The sequence below is a fragment of the Ictidomys tridecemlineatus genome, chromosome 5 (assembly GCF_052094955.1).
Source record: "Ictidomys tridecemlineatus isolate mIctTri1 chromosome 5, mIctTri1.hap1, whole genome shotgun sequence".
Taxonomy (NCBI): domain Eukaryota; kingdom Metazoa; phylum Chordata; class Mammalia; order Rodentia; family Sciuridae; genus Ictidomys; species Ictidomys tridecemlineatus.
Window position 1 is genome coordinate 180,879,145 of NC_135481.1, and position 16,670 is coordinate 180,895,814.

The 16,670-nt window shown below is 46.8% G+C and overlaps 2 long non-coding RNA genes across 2 annotated transcripts; one reads left to right on the forward strand and one right to left on the reverse strand.

Moving 5' to 3' along the window:
• The first annotated feature begins 4,277 nt into the window (after positions 1-4,277).
• LOC144378125 (uncharacterized) lies at positions 4,278-16,423 on the forward strand. Its single transcript, XR_013439680.1, has 2 exons — positions 4,278-7,748; positions 12,711-16,423. It is a non-coding gene; the product is annotated as an uncharacterized LOC144378125 (long non-coding RNA).
• On the reverse strand, positions 6,432-9,792 carry LOC144378124 (uncharacterized). The gene is made up of 2 exons (XR_013439678.1): positions 9,424-9,792; positions 6,432-7,835 (listed from the first exon to the last, which is right to left on the reverse strand). It is a non-coding gene; the product is annotated as an uncharacterized LOC144378124 (long non-coding RNA).
• Positions 16,424-16,670: the final 247 nt, after the last annotated feature.

A 16,670-nucleotide genomic window follows, 5' to 3' on the forward strand; every position in this document is an offset into this window, starting at 1 on the left:
CCTTTGAGCCCCAGAGTTCTAAATGAATTCATGTTTTCTAAGTTGTTGCTTTATCCTTTGAACAACAACCAAAAAAAATTTTTTTTTTCAAATTCAACACCCATGTTTCTTGAGCACCAACTGGTGTCAGACACCATGGATGCAGCTGGCAAAACTGAATCCAGCCTCTGCCCACACGGCATTCTAACAGACACGGTGACAGGTCCCCAAAAGGGAAGAGTGTTCAGGAAAAGGGCACTGACGGGAGGAACAGGTTTTCAGCTGCTGACTCCAGCCTAATTAGGGCTGATCAGGGACCACTCCTTTGAGGATGTGACTTCTGAGCTGTGATTAGGGGTCCAGCAGGCGAGGAGGACAAGGAAAGGGCCCCCTGAAGAGGCAACCCTGGGCAAAGCCCGTGTCCAGAGGACATAAGGTGTGTCCAGGGCACAGAAAGGAGACCATGACATGTGAGAGAAGCCAGGTGTGAGGGGAGGCCAGCAAGGTCCAGGCTGAGCTGACCCTACAGAAGCGTGTGGTCCACAGAGCAAACTTGGGGGTGTTGGTGGACAAGCACCCCACCACTGTGCTACACCCCCAGCCCAGACTTGGGTCTTGATGCTGAGAATCCTAGGAAGGGTCTGAGTGATTTCAGGCCAGGAAAGACAGGATCAGACCTCTGTTTTGAAGATTCCCCTGAATACAGAAGACAGGTGATGGTGGGAAGGTGCGGAGCGGTACAGGGGGCAGAACAGATGCAGCAGGTCCAGTGAGGAAGCTGGTGACGGCATCCTGTCTAGACACGATGGGTGCTGGCCAGCGTGGTGGCACTCAGCAAGCATGAGTGGTCCTATTGGAGAGCTGTTTAGGGCTGAGGGGCGTCTGTGGTGTTGGGGATAAGTGGAACCAGCCAGCTGCTGTGGCCAGTGCCTGGCGCTCTGGTAGGTGCCCTGAAGGAGAATCAGCCTTTATGTGTGTATGTTCACAGGTGCCACGTGCCAGCTGCAGCCCCCTATGCCCAGAAACCTCTAAGACACCCCCCGTGATCCCCAGTTCCTGATTTTCAAGTGCTTTTACAATCCTTTCCTCGTGTGTGGGGTCAGCTTATCAACTTGAAAATAGCAAAGGGAATGCTCACTACAGAAGTTAGGTAATAAAAGGGCTGCGGCGGCCTTCCCAGCTGCCTTCCTCTGCTCCGTCTTGATCACAAGTGCCGGGGTAAGCCACCGCTGAGATGTGTAGCAGCCCTGTGGAAAGCCCACGTGACAGAGCCTGGAAACGGGTCCCCTGAGGTCGGCCAACAGCTGCATGAGTGAATTTGGAACTGACTCCTCCCCTAGTCTAGAGATGACTGCTACTAAGGCCAAGGCCTTGGTTGCAGGCTTATGGAAGCTCTTGGGTCATAACCACCCAGGTAGGCCACTTCCAGAGTCCAGATACCCCAGAAACCAAGAAAGAATCATTCCCTGTTTCTAGTTGCTAAGTCCTGCGATGCTTTGTTTGGCAGCAATAGGTGACCACACAGCCTCTTCCCCCAAGAGCTGTGCTCTCAGCAGCATCCCTGGGGCTGGGAGGGGAAGGGTTAACCTGGGCCCAGGTTTCCCTGTGGGCAGCAAGATGAATGCTCCAGCTTGAGGGGTACTCATTACAGAGTTATCTAGTGGCTCGGGCAACTTGGGTCTGCTGCCAGCTGGGCCTCAGCCTCCTGTGGTGCCTGTTGGTGGGGGGGGCCTTGGTGGGGGGCATCCTGGAAACCGACAGATTCATGGATGGCCTCGCCACCCTGCATCTGTTCATGTTGTGCCAGTTCCTGGTAGAGCTGGCGAAGCTGCTCAGCCCATGTCCCCAGGCCCTAGGTTTGCTGTCTTGGGGTCAGAGGGAGGGCCAAGGGGCTACTCCTAATACCAGGCCCTCTGGTGAGGAACACCTGGGTGCGAACCTTGCATTCGCTGCCCCCTGCAGTCCTCACATGACCCTGCCGAGGTAGGAATACCTACCAGCCCATTTTGCAAGTGAGGACACCTAGCCTAAGGTCTGACTCCAAAGCCTGTGTGCTAATCTGCGCTGGCTCTTTGGTGCCTCCATGGTGAGGATTATGGATTTGGTGCGTTCGTGGTTTGGGCACTGCTCTGAGATAAGGTGGGAGAACCGAAGGGTCTGGACTCCTGCTCCCTGGGCCTGTTTTAGTGAAAGCAGCTCTAGTGTCCATTGTGCCATCAAGAGCCCATGGGCGACTTTATTTGGAAAACAGAATTACAAAACCAAATGGCAAAACAGGTAGCATGGTGTTTCAGAAAGTGTGGTCTGAACTGAGAATGTTCCAGACCCAAGTCCCCACATACCATGTGACCTGGGAGCTAACAGTGGCCTCCAACTTATAGGGATTTATGGCGGGGATTCTTGGAAGCTAAACACGTAGAGCCCATAGCATACAGCTAGGCACATAGTAAATGCTCAGTGTGTTGTTGTGTTTTCAACGAAGCGTTTGCTTTCGGAAAAGGGGGCTGTGGTGCTGGAAAGACATTGCTCCAGGCAGTTGCTTTTGAAGGCTTAAGTTCATGTTGGTGGAGAGGTCTCCAGCCCAACACCCCCACCCTTGGGGCATGGCGTGTTCTGTCAGACAACTTGAACTAAGAAAACAAGCCTGGTGGAGTTGGGGAGAGGGAGGAGAAATAACTGTGTGGGTTTTCCCCATAGCAGAGTTTGAATGCACAGGCGATAAAGGTTAGAGATTGCTGCAACAATTTCCCGGAGCCATAAATTCTGGCTCATTCTACCGGTAGTACCAGAAGGATTAAGATGACTTTGAGAGGGGCCAAAAGAAAGCAGAGAAGCCGCCTCCCCTGGTTGATGCCAAGAACTGAGCCCCTGCTTGTGCCTCAGCCCTCTCTCTGAGTCCAGAGCCTCCCTCCAGCACCTCTGGAGGCAGCCCATCCTGTCCCTGCCTGAACTGTCCCGGGAGCAAGTTGCTCATACACATGTGGAGCAGCTGTTCCTCCAGGTTCATCTCCCAGGGATCACGGGCGCTTCCTGTCCTTCCCCCGCAGCTTCATTCAGTAATCCTGTGAGTCTCTGAGCACTTAACACGTGCCAGGCCTCTCAGGAGGAGGGAAGAACCAGAATTGAGCAAGATGAAGTCCCTACTGTCAGGGAGCTCAGGTGCAAGGGGAAGACTAATATAATGCAGCTACTGCTCGTCTTCAACCCACGATGGCTCAACTTTTTTTTTTTTTTTTTTAGGTACTGAAGATTGAACCCACAATCTGAACCTCTGAGCCACATCCTCAGCCCTTCTAAATATTTTTATTTAGAGTTGCTTAGGGCCTCCTTAAGTTGCTGAGGCTGCCTTTGAATTTGCAATCCTCCTGCCTCAGCCTCCCAAGATGCTGGAATTAAAGGCATGTGCCACTGTGCCCAGCTTCAACTAGTTTTTTTTTTACTTTATTGTGGTACAAAAATGGTACACATTCTGTAGAAACCACACTTCAAATTTTGAATCTGATCTTTTCTGAATCAGGTGATATGTGGTCTGATTCTCTGAGGATCCTGGGCAGCTAAAGCTTCTAGTCAACCATGCAGTCACTCAGGAAGCGACTGATATTGCTAAGCTACAATGTTCGGTAGGTTAGGTATATTCAATGTGTTTTTTATTTATGGTATTTTCAACTTAAATCTCTCTGGACTCAACTTCATCATAAGTTGAGGAGGATCTATATATCAGATAAGGGCCAGTTGATAATCATTGTTAGGACAAAATTTAGAATATGACACAGATGTGACATTGACTGAATACCTGGGACAGGAAAGGCCTCCCTGAGACATTTCAGAGCAGGGATGAATGACAAGAAGAAATTAGCGGTGGCCGAGCTCTCTGACACCCGCCTGTAATTCCAGATCCTTGAGAGGCTGAGGCAGGAGAATCACAAGTTTGAAGCCAGCCTCAGCAACTTAGTGAAACCCTGTCCCAAAATAAAAAATAAAAAGGGCTAGAGGGCCGGGAATGTGGCTCAGGGGTCAAGCACACCTGGGCTAAATCCCACCCAGTACCCTCCCCAAAAGAAAATAAAGAGAAGAGAGGAGAGACAGGAAGGAAGGAAGGGAGGGAGGGAGGGAGGAAGGAAGGAAGGAAGGAAGGAGGGAAGGAAGGAAGGAAGGAAGGAAGGAAGGAAGGAAGGGAGGGAGGGAGGGAGGGAGGGAGGGAGGAAGGAAAGAGGGAGGGAGGGAGGGAGGGAGGAAGGAAAGAGGGAGGGAGGGAGGGAGGGAGGAAGGAAGGAAGGAAGGGAGGGAGGGAGGGAGGGAGGGAGGGAGGGAGGAAGGAAGGGAACGAGGGAGGGAGGGAAGAAGGAAAGAGGAAGGGAAGGAAGGAAGGGGCAAGAAATTAGCTGTGGGAGACTGTACTTTCCCACAGATGGCTGCAGCCTGTCTCCTTGCCACTAGACTTTCTCCAGTGTCACTCTGCACTCCCTCACCAGGACAGGAGTCTGTTCCTCTGCCTTTTGGCTCTGGTTGGGACCTGTGACATCTTTGGCTAATAGAATATGGCAGACGTGATGCTGTGTCATTTCTGGGAGTCACCAGGAGTCTCTCGGGAAGCTTTTGCTTTTGGCCTCGTGGGCCTCCGTCTCCAGGCCACGGTGTCTCTCAGAACCCAGCTGTCCTGCTGTGAGAAGCCAGAGCTCCGTGGTGTGTCCCTGTGTCCCTGTGTGGGCATTCCAGGAACAGCTCCGGCTGGGCTCCCAGCTGACATCCAGGGTCAATTTCCGGTCACAGGAGTGAGCTGTCTTGAGCACCCAGCAGCTGAGTGGCGCCTCAGAGGACCACAGCTGCCCCACCCCACTGCACCTGCACCAGGCCCCTCGGGCTGAATGCGGTCAGCCCCGGGAACCACAGTAACTACCGTCTTGAGTCACCAACTTCTGGAGCGGCTTGTTATACAGTAAGAAGTCCCTGGAACACCAGCCTCCACCACAGGGCAACCATGTGCCTGGAACCTCAGGGGGGAAAGGCTTTGGATAGTTGAAAAATCAAAATAGCCGACTTTGGTTAGAGTATGGTGGCCACCAGGAGCGACAGAGAGACGTGGGAAATGCCAGGCTGAAGGGGGTATGCAATGGTTTAGGCAAGGACACGCAGCCATTGCTCTTCAAAAGACCCCCTGAGAGGAGAGCGACTGCAGGTGGAGCAGCAAAGAGACCCCTGAGGGGGCTGCCCTCCCCAGGCGGAGATTCTGGGGATGGGACCTTCTTAGAGCTTCACAGCCTGAGTCTGTGCCCAGGAGGCCAAGTCAGCAGGACTGGAGGGAGCCGGCTGAAACAGGGAAGATAGGGTTGGTTGAGAATAATTAGTAGCTTTGTGTCTTGAGCAGCTGAACGCATGATGGTGCCACTTACTAAGATGGTGCAGGTCCCAGAGGGAGCAGTTAGAAAAGAGAATCAAGGTGCTCTTTCATCCCTGCGAGTCAGGGGTTCTGGGAGACCTCTGAGTGACAGGTGCGTAGGCAACTGGTGTGTCCATCTGTGTTCAGCAGAGAGGTCTGGGAGGGATCCTCACTATGTCGATGCCATGGAAGTCGGAAACTAGGTGAGTCCACAAGGGTGTGTGTGTGTGTGTTGTGTGTGTGTGTGTGTGTGCACGTGCGCGTGTGCATGTGTGTGGATAAGGAAGAGAAGCATCTGAGGCTTGAGTCCCGCAGGGGCTGGGAAGAGGGGAAGGAGCCGTCAAGGAGGCTGGGAAGAAGTGGCCCGTCATGGAGGACAACCAGGAGAGCACAGCGCCTGGCAGCTGAGTGAAAAAGCACTGTCAAGGAAGAGGACAGCGTCACCTTTGTCCCGTGCTGCTGCTGCGTTCAGCAAGAGGATGGTGCAAAGTGACCACAGGACTTGACAACTTCAAGGCTGGGGCTGGGGCTCAGTGATAGAGTGCTTGCCCCTCACATGTGAGGCCCTGGGTTCGATCCTCAGCACCACATACAAATAAATAAAATAAATGTATTGTGTCCAACTATAACTAAATATTTTTAAAAATACATAGAAAATGCAGGCAACCTGCAGCGCATATTAATACAAGGAAGAAAGAAACCTTTGTTGCTTTAAATTGCCGGGATTTTGAGGGTTTTTTCTGCTACGGAACGTGTATCCCTCAGCTACATAGTGCACAGTTGATCTGTTTAGTGTCTCCGTCTAAGTGGAACCAATTCTCTTGTGTCTTCTTTGCTGGGTATTGTTAAGAATCGCCTCTTCAGCATGTGGCTGTAGTTCATCCACTTTCATTATTGAAAAAAATGCATTTTGATTCACTGTTCCACTGTGTTGTTGGATGATATGGGGCTGCTATGAACAGTGTTGCTGTTGTCACCAGATGGAGTCCAAGGAGTTCCCCAGAAGAGAAAGGGGACCTCAACTCAGCCTTGGCAGGCTCCTGACATATGTCCCAGAAAGGAATTCCAGGGTGTATCCGGAGAGGCATAGCGAAGATTTATTTGGGAAAGCAAAGAGGTTTGCTCAGAGCAGACACCCACTCACAGCCAGGGGAAGTGGGTGCTGGAGAGCCACTCGCACCTTTGGGGGTCTCAGGTTTCTTTAGAAGGAAGCTGTAAATGACCATGTCAGAAGTGCATGGGGCTGTCCAGGGAGCTGGAATCTCGCCATCGTGAGTACAGAGCAGGTCAGAGGGGTCTGGCTCCTCTCGGGATCTTTAGGTTGACATTATCTAGTTAACACACATGCACGGTACCCATACCCTGGGTCTCTCAAACAGTCTCTCTCCAGGCTTCTTTTAATCACGCCACAAACTAACAAAGTGTCCAGGTGCTAACTAGGTTTACAGTTCTCTAGATTTATTGGAATCTTTAAGAATTTGGGCCTGGAGTAAAGCAGGACAGAGTGAGGGTGAGGGTGTGCAGGGAGCTTCTGCATTTAAAGCTGGTCCCTCTTCCTTCCTATGTACCCTTATTCTTTACCCCTGTCCCATGTGGATGCTCTTGACCATGCATCATGGTGCACATCTCCATGGCTCTCTCTTGGGTATGAGAGCAGGATCCCTGGGTCTTGCAGTATTCGTGACCCTAAATTGTGCCATTGTATGCTCCCACCAACTCCCAAGAGGTCCTTATCTCCTTATCCTTAACAACCGTGGGTAGGCCATCTTTTACATTTTAGCTGATTTTTGAGTCTGTGTTATTTTCCATTGACTGTTTGTTGTTATTGTTGGGTGCAGAACAGGCTGAACTATGTTATCTGCAGGGCAGGCTGAACAAGTGTTAGCTGCAGGATGGCCCACGCACTCAAACCCCCCTCTGTCTGGTCCTTTATCACCTGTTTGCGTCAAAGCTGAACATTCAACCCCCACTCAAGGCTGAACACTCAACCCCACCCTTGTGCCAACAAGGCAGCTTGCAGACCCAGAGACCCTGTTAGATTTGGGCTATAAAAACTCCCTCCTGCTGGGCCCCTCTCTCTCTTGCTCTCTTGCTCTCTTATTCTGTCTCTCTTGATCTCTCTGTTTCCCTTGCGCGAATGCTCTCTTCTCTCTCTCTCTCTCTCTCTCTCTCTCTCTCTCTCTCTCTCTCTCTCTCTTCTCTGTTGCACTGCTGCAAAAAGATCTCTTGGTCGCTCCGAGTGTTGTGGTCACTTTCCTTTCATTGGTGCCGAAACCCGGGAGAGGGTTAAAACCCACTTTGGGTCCCTCTTCCTTCAGAAGTGCCACTCACCGGACGACCTGAACCCATTTTCTCGATCACCAGAACTGCATCCACCACCGACCTTCGATTGGTGAGTTTCCCCTTCCTGGAGTCCTAAACCCAATGGTGCTGTCAGGAGGATTTGACTGTTGATTGTCCAGCAAACCTCTTTGCCCACCTGCGGGGAGGAAAAAACCCCACCACAGCCTTTAAGGCTACGGTGGCCCTCAGGAACTCCTTCCTTGGGCAGAATAGACTCCTAGGTTCAAAATTTTCCCCTTCCCTTCCCAGCTGGTAGTTTACCAGCACAGGCTTTGTCGGTCTCCCTCGAAGGACTCTGTAGCCTCCAGAGACACACAACAGAGAACTGCACATCACCCCACCCAGACCTTCATGGTCTTGGTGGCTCTCATAAAGTCCTAGTCCTCACACCTTCAAGACTCAGCCGCCAGAGAGACGCTTACCCTCCCCTTCCTCCCTCTTCCCCTGTCTCTCTCTTTCCCCTCTTTCCGGCCCTGGGAGTATCCGGCCTCTCCAGGAGGGGTCCCGAAAAGCCTTGGCCAAGGTCTCCCACGGCTCCGGCTCCATCCAGGACTAGAGCTTCAACTGTCAGGATTCGGTGACGACCAAACCCTGCAGCTCAAACCTGCCACTAAGGCACTCCTGATTTTTGGCTCTAGCGGAGACGCCCCTTTTGCCAATAAATCAGTTTCCTCCTTCCCTCTCCCCTATACTACGTTTGCGTCTCCGTCCTTCTCCCCTATACTACATTTGCGTCCTCTTCCTTCCTCCTCATACTACATTTGCGACATGGGTAATGTGTCCTCTCTGCTGGTCGACTCTCCCCTATAATGCCTCCTGGATAACCTCAAAACCCTCTCCTTGACACCAGACATCGAACCCAAAAAATTGATCAAATATAGCACCCAGGCCTGGCCCACTTATCCTTTAAACAACCAAAACAGATGGCCCCCTTTTGGGTCCCTGGATCCCTCCATTCTAAGGGATCTCTACAATTACTGTGAGCATTCAAAAAATGGGTAAAGATGGCTTATGTCCAGGCTTTCTTCTTGCTCCGATCCAATCCTGCTCTCTGCACCTCTTGCAAACCTCTGCAAATTCTTCTAGCCTACAAACCAGCTCCCACAACCACTGATCCCCAATCGTCTCCTCCTCCGGACTCATCCACTTCTTTTGACCTTGCTGAGGAACCTCCACTGTCTCCTGGCTCAAAAAGGTCCTCACCCTCAACCTTCTGCCCCAGCCCCTAAGCGGTCACCCCCACCACCTCAGCAACCTGATTTTTCCCCTTCAATTACTAGATCAAAAACCCAAACCTCGGCCGGTTCTCAGACCATTGCCCCCTTACTGAGGTAGCAGGTACTGAGGTACCCCTCCACCCACTCACTCCTCTCTTCTCCTGTCGGCACCCACACCGGGTCCCACCAGGTCCTCTTACCAGCTAACCCAAAGCTCAAACGAGCTGAGGAGAGCCCTCAGACCCCTATCCAAGATCTGGGATAAAATGGCCTTTAAAGTTGCTTTGTCATCACTGAAAACAGGTTACTAAGAATTTAAAGTCCCTTACAGGCTTTTTTTAATATTCACTCCCATCCTGTTCTACTGCTCAAGTTTTCCTTGCTAGGGAAAATTCTATTCGTTTACATCTCTCCTTCCTCATTCTCAGATCCACCACGGAGCTGCTCTCAGCCCCGAGTTCCCGTCTTCCCCCTCCCTACCAGGCCCACAGAAAAGTCTTAACTGACCTTCTCCAGAAATGTTCTCCATGGCTGATTTTAGGACTTTCAGCAAAAAAATCTCTACGAAAGAGTTTAATGTAGATAAACTTCCTCTTTTCATATTGCCCTGTTTTACTTGGCCACTGGCTTGAAAAAATCAGCACTCCAAAAGCTAGACACCCCCTTACTAGTTTTTCACAAAATATGTGGACAAGGCCTCTGGCCTTGAGCTGGGCTTCACAGAGATGGCTACATTTCTAAGATAAGGAAGTTACCAACTGGGCTCCATGGTAACAGCTGGCAGGGGGAGGAAAGAAAGGGAAGAAAAAGTTCTCCCCCTCCCAGGTGTCCTTGAAAAGTTAACTTGCCCAGAACAACAACAAAAAAAACCCAAAACTGCTTCTTGTGAACTTCTGCAGACTCTGAACTTCTGAGCCCCTCCCTTTACATATTGGGTACAAAATTCTGCAACTACCTAAACTTGGGGTTCAGGGGATTAATTAATTACAACAGAAGCAGTGCACTCTGAATCTGGCTGCAACCAAATAAAACTGTTTCCCTATATTCGCTGCTATCTTAGGTGCCTCGCCTTGTCCATCCCTACAACAGTATAAGTCTATATACTTAAACATTGTTCATATTTTCATGAAATGGTCAACAGATGTGATTAATTGTGTGCTGCAAATAACAAAATATCTCTTATTAAAATGAAATAATTTGCCTAAGTTCAGAAATTTACAAGGATTTTTTCAAAATATGAATAAAGAAGGAGTTAGGAAAGAGAAATTAGAAGGTTCTAGGTATGGATTTAATAGAAGGAAATTGTGTTTCTGGATAAGAGAGTCTATTAAGTAAATAAGAGGGTTTAAGCAAGTGATAAAGGAGGTCTGTGTATGTTGGCTATATAGGTGTAAGTAAGTGCTAAGGAAAGTCTGTGTATACAACTATGGTTAAACAACAACTGTTATTTTGCAATATTGTAATATGTTATTTCTTTAAGAGCTAAACTTGATTAATATAAAACATCAATGTAATTGTGGTACTATTACTCTTCTCTGCATATTAAATGTGTTCATATTTTCCAGATATATAAGTCTTTAAGATAGAAGCTTTAAAATAAACATTATATCAAGCTGATATTCTCCAAAAGGTTGCATGGTAATTTTAGGCTTATAAAAATAACATATTGGAGATTTATTTATATCACTTAATGTTCTATAACTGGACCTGTTATCAATAAGATTAATATAAAGTTCTATAAACTGGGTACAATTTAAATGTAATATCATATTGTATTAGTTAGTATTCATGTGACATCAAGCAAAAATATATGTAAACTTTATAAATTAATGATATTTAAAAACAAAGATCAGTTCAATAATAGAACACTTTATCTAAGATTTAAAAATCTTAGCCTTACCTGAGATAAGGCTGTGCCCCTCATCTTACTACATGTCAAAATGACTCCAAAGTAGGCCAGACTTCAGCTAAAGCCCAGTACTCTTAATTTAATGTGAAACTGACTTTGCTGGATGTTTATGATCAAAACTTAAATTAAAATGGCCAAGAAAACTAATATTTGGCTCTGGCCCTCTGAATCAGTCTGAAATCCAGGGAACAGGGAACTTCTCTAAAGAGCTTTGCAACTCTGGGCCACATAACCTCCTGATCAGGGGGATTACTGAGACCAAAATGAAAAGCCAATCAGTGCACTTGCTGTGAATAGGAGGGTCATTGGAGACAGGAGACATCCCTGATACTTCCAAGGGAAGCCACATGGTCAAGCAAGACCTGGACCCATCCTAGCGCAAATGGCACTAGCAGAACTAAGAAGCTGCTCTCAAGTTCCCCCACGAGCGACCCCTATGGGAACTCGGCTGAGTTTCTCTTTCTTAACAATAGATAGAAACAAAGTCAATTTTGACCAGATTAATCTTAAACACCTACCAAAAACAGTTAAGCCAAAAAGTCATTCCTAGTAGTGATAAAAGACAAGAACAGCTAGAAAAGAGGAGACAGCAACTAGGCCAACAGGCTCCATGGGGAATGTTCTGTCAAGTATGGCCTTGGCTTCTCCTAGTCGCAGGACCTCTATTAGTCCTCTCTATGTTTCTCCTAATAGGACCATGTCTATTAAATTGCCTATAGAAGTTCCTGCAAGATCAGATATACAAATTCACCAACTAGCTGGTCAATCAACTACTTCTTTAAGACTACCAGTCCTAATGCCCAAGATAGACACTTACGACTCATGACCAACTCCTCTGGCTCCAGAGACACTGTGCCCGTCTAAAACCCTCTCTAACCCTTTTTTCCAGTTTTCACAACCCCTCTTTCACTTCCTAGGAATGAGAACTACTCTCCAGCAGGTCCACTCTGCTTATTCTGTCTGCTCTACAGTATCCCCCCAAGGAAATATCAAACCTAAACTCCCCACACCTCAGATGAGGAGCTGGTAGATCAACTTCACTCACATGCCTAGGCACAAAAAGCTTCGCTACCTACTTACTTTGGTTGATACTTTTTCCACGTTGGATAGAAGCCTCCCCTACATCCAGGGAGATGGCTAACACTGTCACCTCCATCCTCATCCAGCAGATCATTCCCAGGTTCGAACTTCCCTCCTCCATCCAGTCAGACAACAGTCCGGCCTTCACTTCTCAGGTTGCTCAACTAGTCTCCAAAGGCCTCAACATCACTTGGAGGCTCCACATCCCACCAACCCCCAATCCTTGGGTAAGGCTCAGAGGCCTAACGGCATTCTCAGGGATCATCTCACTAAACTTGCTATTGAACTCAGGCTCTTCTGGCCCAATATCCTGCCTTTGGCCCTCACCTGAATCAGGCAGCCCCAAGGACCCCCTCAGGCCTTAGCCCCTTTGAGCAACTCTATGGGTGCGCTTTCTTAATGAACCAAAGCTTTCCAATCACTCCTCCTCCCCTCGTGTCCTACCTGCCCAATCTCACACTTCTACGCAAACTCCTAAGGGAACATGCAGACCGGTGCCTTCCTGTTCCATTCATTGCCTCAGTCCCAGCACAACCACAAACTGAACTGGACCCTCTTCAACTGGGTGACTCAGTCTTACTTCAGGAACTGCATTCTCAGTCGTTGGAACCTCGCTGGATGGGACCCCATACAGTCATAGTTACTACCCCAATGGTGGCCAAGCAGACACTCTCCCTGGTACCATGTCTCCTGCCTTAAAAAAGGCACCTGTTCCAAATTTCCAGTCCTGGACTTCCACCACGACCACCAAACTCAAAATTTCTCGCCAACCCTCTTCTTCTACTAATCATTATTCTCTCTCAAGTTTTTATCTCAAACCACAGATGCCGCTTCTACATCCAAGCGACATGGCACCAGGATGACACCACCCACTCTCAGTTTATGGGTCAAGGCAATTGCCCTTCCACTGGCTGCAATCAGGCTGTCACCCTTAACATTACTGGATTCAACCAAGCCACCTCCGATACTTCCTAGAGTCCCTACAACAGGAACAATGGCTGATACCAAAGATCTCCTCTGCTCAGAAATGGTTTGATGCCATTGACAACCTATGGCTTCAAGGAACCTTCATGGACTTTGCCCCTTCCGGAATAACTGTCTATAGCCACTGGATGTTATATCTGGCTGCCCTGGTGTTCACACACCTGTCCCCTGAACATTCCTCCACTTTCCCTTCTAGGTTCCACGCCGCCCACCATTAAGCAGGAAATAGCTAGAGGACTTTACGACATCCCCTGTGTCACTTAGAAAAACAAAAAGGGAGGAATGTTGGGTGCAGAACAGGCTGAACTATGTTACCTGCAGGGCAGGCTGAACAAATGTTAGCTGCAGGATGGCCCACGCACTCAAACCCCGCTCTGTCTGGTCCTTTATCACCTGTTTGCATCAAAGCTGAACATGCAACCCCCACTCAAGGCTGAACACTCAACCCCCCTTATGCCAACAAGGCAGCTTGCAGACCCAGAGACCCCGTTAGATTTGGGCTATAAAAACTCCCTCCTGCTGGGCCCCTCTCTCTCTTGCTCTCTTGTTCTCTTGCTCTATCTCTCTTGATCTCTCTGTCTCCCTTGCGCGCATGCTCTCTGCTCTCTATCTCTCTCTCTCTCTCTCTCTCTCTCTCTCTCTCTCTCTCTCTCTCTCTCTCTCTCTCTCTCTCTCTTTCTCCTCTGTTGCACTGCTGCAAAAAGATCTCTTGGTCGCTCCGAGTGTTGTGGTCACTTTCCTCTCAGTTACACCTCATTGAAACTTCTTCAATTTAGTTTTTTCTGTTTATAAGATTGAATAGCATTTCATACATTATTGGGCATTTGGATTTCCCCTTTTGGGAAGTACCTATGCCAAGACAGCCCTCCTCCCCTGCATTTTTTAATTAGTATAAGGTGTTTTTTTTTTAAATTTTTAAGGGACTGTTCTTTATCAGTTATAACAATAACCTTCGATATTCTCTTCCACTTTATGGTTATTTTTACAGTGTTTATAAGATCTATTAAGAAATAGAAGTTTTTAGTTTTAAAGAAATCAAGTATATAAATCTTTTTCTTTATAATAAATGCTCTCCATGTTTTGTTTTAAAAAATCTTAGTGGTTGAGTGTGGTGGGTGCATGCCTGCAATCTCAGCAGCTTGGCAGGCTGAGGCAGGAGGATTCAAATTTGAGAACAACCTCAGCAATTTAGCCAAACCCTGTCTTAAAAGAAAAAATAAAAAGGACTGGGGTGGGGGGCATTGTGGCTGTAACTCAGTGGCTGTAACTTGCCTAGCACAGGTGAGGCACTGGGTTCAATCCTCAGCACTACATAAAAATAAATAAAATAAAATGAAGGATTTGTGACTATACAGCTAAAAAATGTTTTTTTTAAAAAAAGGACTGGGGACATGTGTGTTGCACGCCTGTATCCCAGTGTCTCTGAAGGCTGAGGCAGGAGAATCACAAGTTCAAGGCTAGCTCCAGCAACTTAGTGAGATCCTAAGCAACTTAGGGAGACTGTCTCAAACTAAAAAATAAAAAGGTCCGGGGTGTTGCTCAGTGGTTACGCACCCCTGGGTTCACCTGGTACAAAACCAAACCAAAAGGACTGGGGTTGTAGCTTAGTGGTAGAACACCCTTGAGTTCAATCTCTGATGTTGAAGAAAAAACAAGTCTTTGTTTACCTAAGGTCATGAAGAACTTCTCCTACATCCTGCTCTAACCCTCCCACAGTCTGGCCAGGGTCCACCTGGATTGATTTCTAAAATCGGCGTGAGGTAGGGGTCCACGTTCCCATTCTTCCTTGTGGGCACTCGATTATTCCCCACCCGTTTGCAATGCCACCTTGGCCCTAAGTCACATGTCTCAAATGTGGGGTCTGTACTGACTGTGCCACCCAGTCTTGAGATGGAGTAGAGCAAGTCTTCCCATCTGCCTTTCCAAGAGGATCTTGCCTGTTCTTAACCCTTCACATTTCCATATGACTGGATCTCATCTTGTCAAGTTCCATGAAATCTCTTTCAGAATAGGGATTTAATGGCATCTATCATCAATTTGGGAAGAATGGATAGCTTTACAACATTAAACCCGATTATCCATTAACTCGACATATTCCCCCTTTAATTTAGGTTTTCTTTAATGTTGCTCAATAAAGTGCCATAATTTTCCCAGTAGGGGTCTTTTGGGCTTTTGTTATATTTATTAAATATATTTAATTTTTAGAATTTATTTAATTTTTAAAACGTCTTGTTATTGCTCTTACATAGAGATATGTTTTAATATATTTATTTTGTATTTAATGATAATGCTAAAATTTTCTTGTTAATTCTATTTTTCTATCTAGAAATTATTTGGGGTTTTCTCTATACATGACTCTATCGCCTTTGAAGATGACTGTCTTGTTTCCCCCAAAATTGTACATCTTCCATTTCTTTTTCTTGCCTTACTACCCTGGGTAAGACCTTCAGTAAAATGCGAGATGGTGTTCCTATGGTGGGAATCCACTAAGATACTTGTGATACTTTTCAAAAGGAAAAGCTTTTAATATTTTATCCTCAATTTTTTGAGCTGTAGGTAAAACCTTTATATTAAGCTAATGAATTCCCTTCTGTTTATAATTTCCTTAGATCACTGTCTGTTGACCTGCTCATGTAGTTTTTGCCCTTCAATCACTTCATGTGCTGAATGATGTTAATTGAAAACAAACAAAAAAATTTTATACTGGAAATGGAACCCTGGGGCACTCAATCACTGAGCCACATCCCTAGCCTTAGTTTGTATTTTATTAGAGAACAGGGGCTTACTGAGTTGCTTAGTGCCTCGCTTTTGCTGAAGCTGACTTTGAACTCACAATCCTCCTGCCCTCAGCCTCCCTAGCTGCTGGGATTACAGGCATGTGCCACAGCACATCTGGCCAAATCTATCTATCTATCTATCTATCTATCTATCTATCTATCTATCTATCTATTTATTTGCAATGCTGTAGATTGAACATAGGGCCTCCTGCCTCCTGCATACTAGGTGGAGTCACAGCCCAGCCCAAATCAACTCTGTGCTTCTGAGATAAGCCCATTTTTGGTTGTCATATTTTTGTATATATTGATAGATTTTTTTTAGCTAACATTTTATTCAGGATTTTAAATGTGTATTTATGAGTAAAATTGGCCTTTCTTGCAATGTCCTTGTCCTGGTTTGGCATGAAGGTTATGTTAGCCTCATAAAATGAGTTGGGGATTATCCACTCTTTTTTTATTCTCTGGAAGAGATTGTCAGAGACCAAAAATTGTTTTGTTTGAAAATCAGCTAGAACTTACCGTAAACCCATCTGGGGTTCAAGTTCTTTTTGTGGGCCTGGTTTTGCCAACTGACACAATGCCTTTATTTGTTAGAGGGTTATCTAGATTTTCTATTTTAAGTCAAAATTAATGTATACCTTTCTAGTACATTATCCACTTCATTTAAATATTCAAATTTATTGAATCAGACTTGTTCAGAACATCCTCTCTTTTTAAAGTTGGCGATATTAAAATAAATAAAATAAAGTTGGCAACATCTGTAGTAATGTCCCATTTTTATTCCTAACTTTGTTTTTTTTCTTTTTTTTTTTTTTTTTGTGTGTGTGTGTGTGCCATTTCTCTTTTCTCTAGACCAGTTTCTTTGAGCAGTTTGTCAGTTTTACTGGTCTTTTCAAAGAACCAATTTGGGGTTTTATGGATCAGCTGTTTTTAATCTTTGTTTCCCTATTTTATTAACTTCTGTTCTTGCTTTTATTATTTTCTTCCCACCTTTATTGCATCTT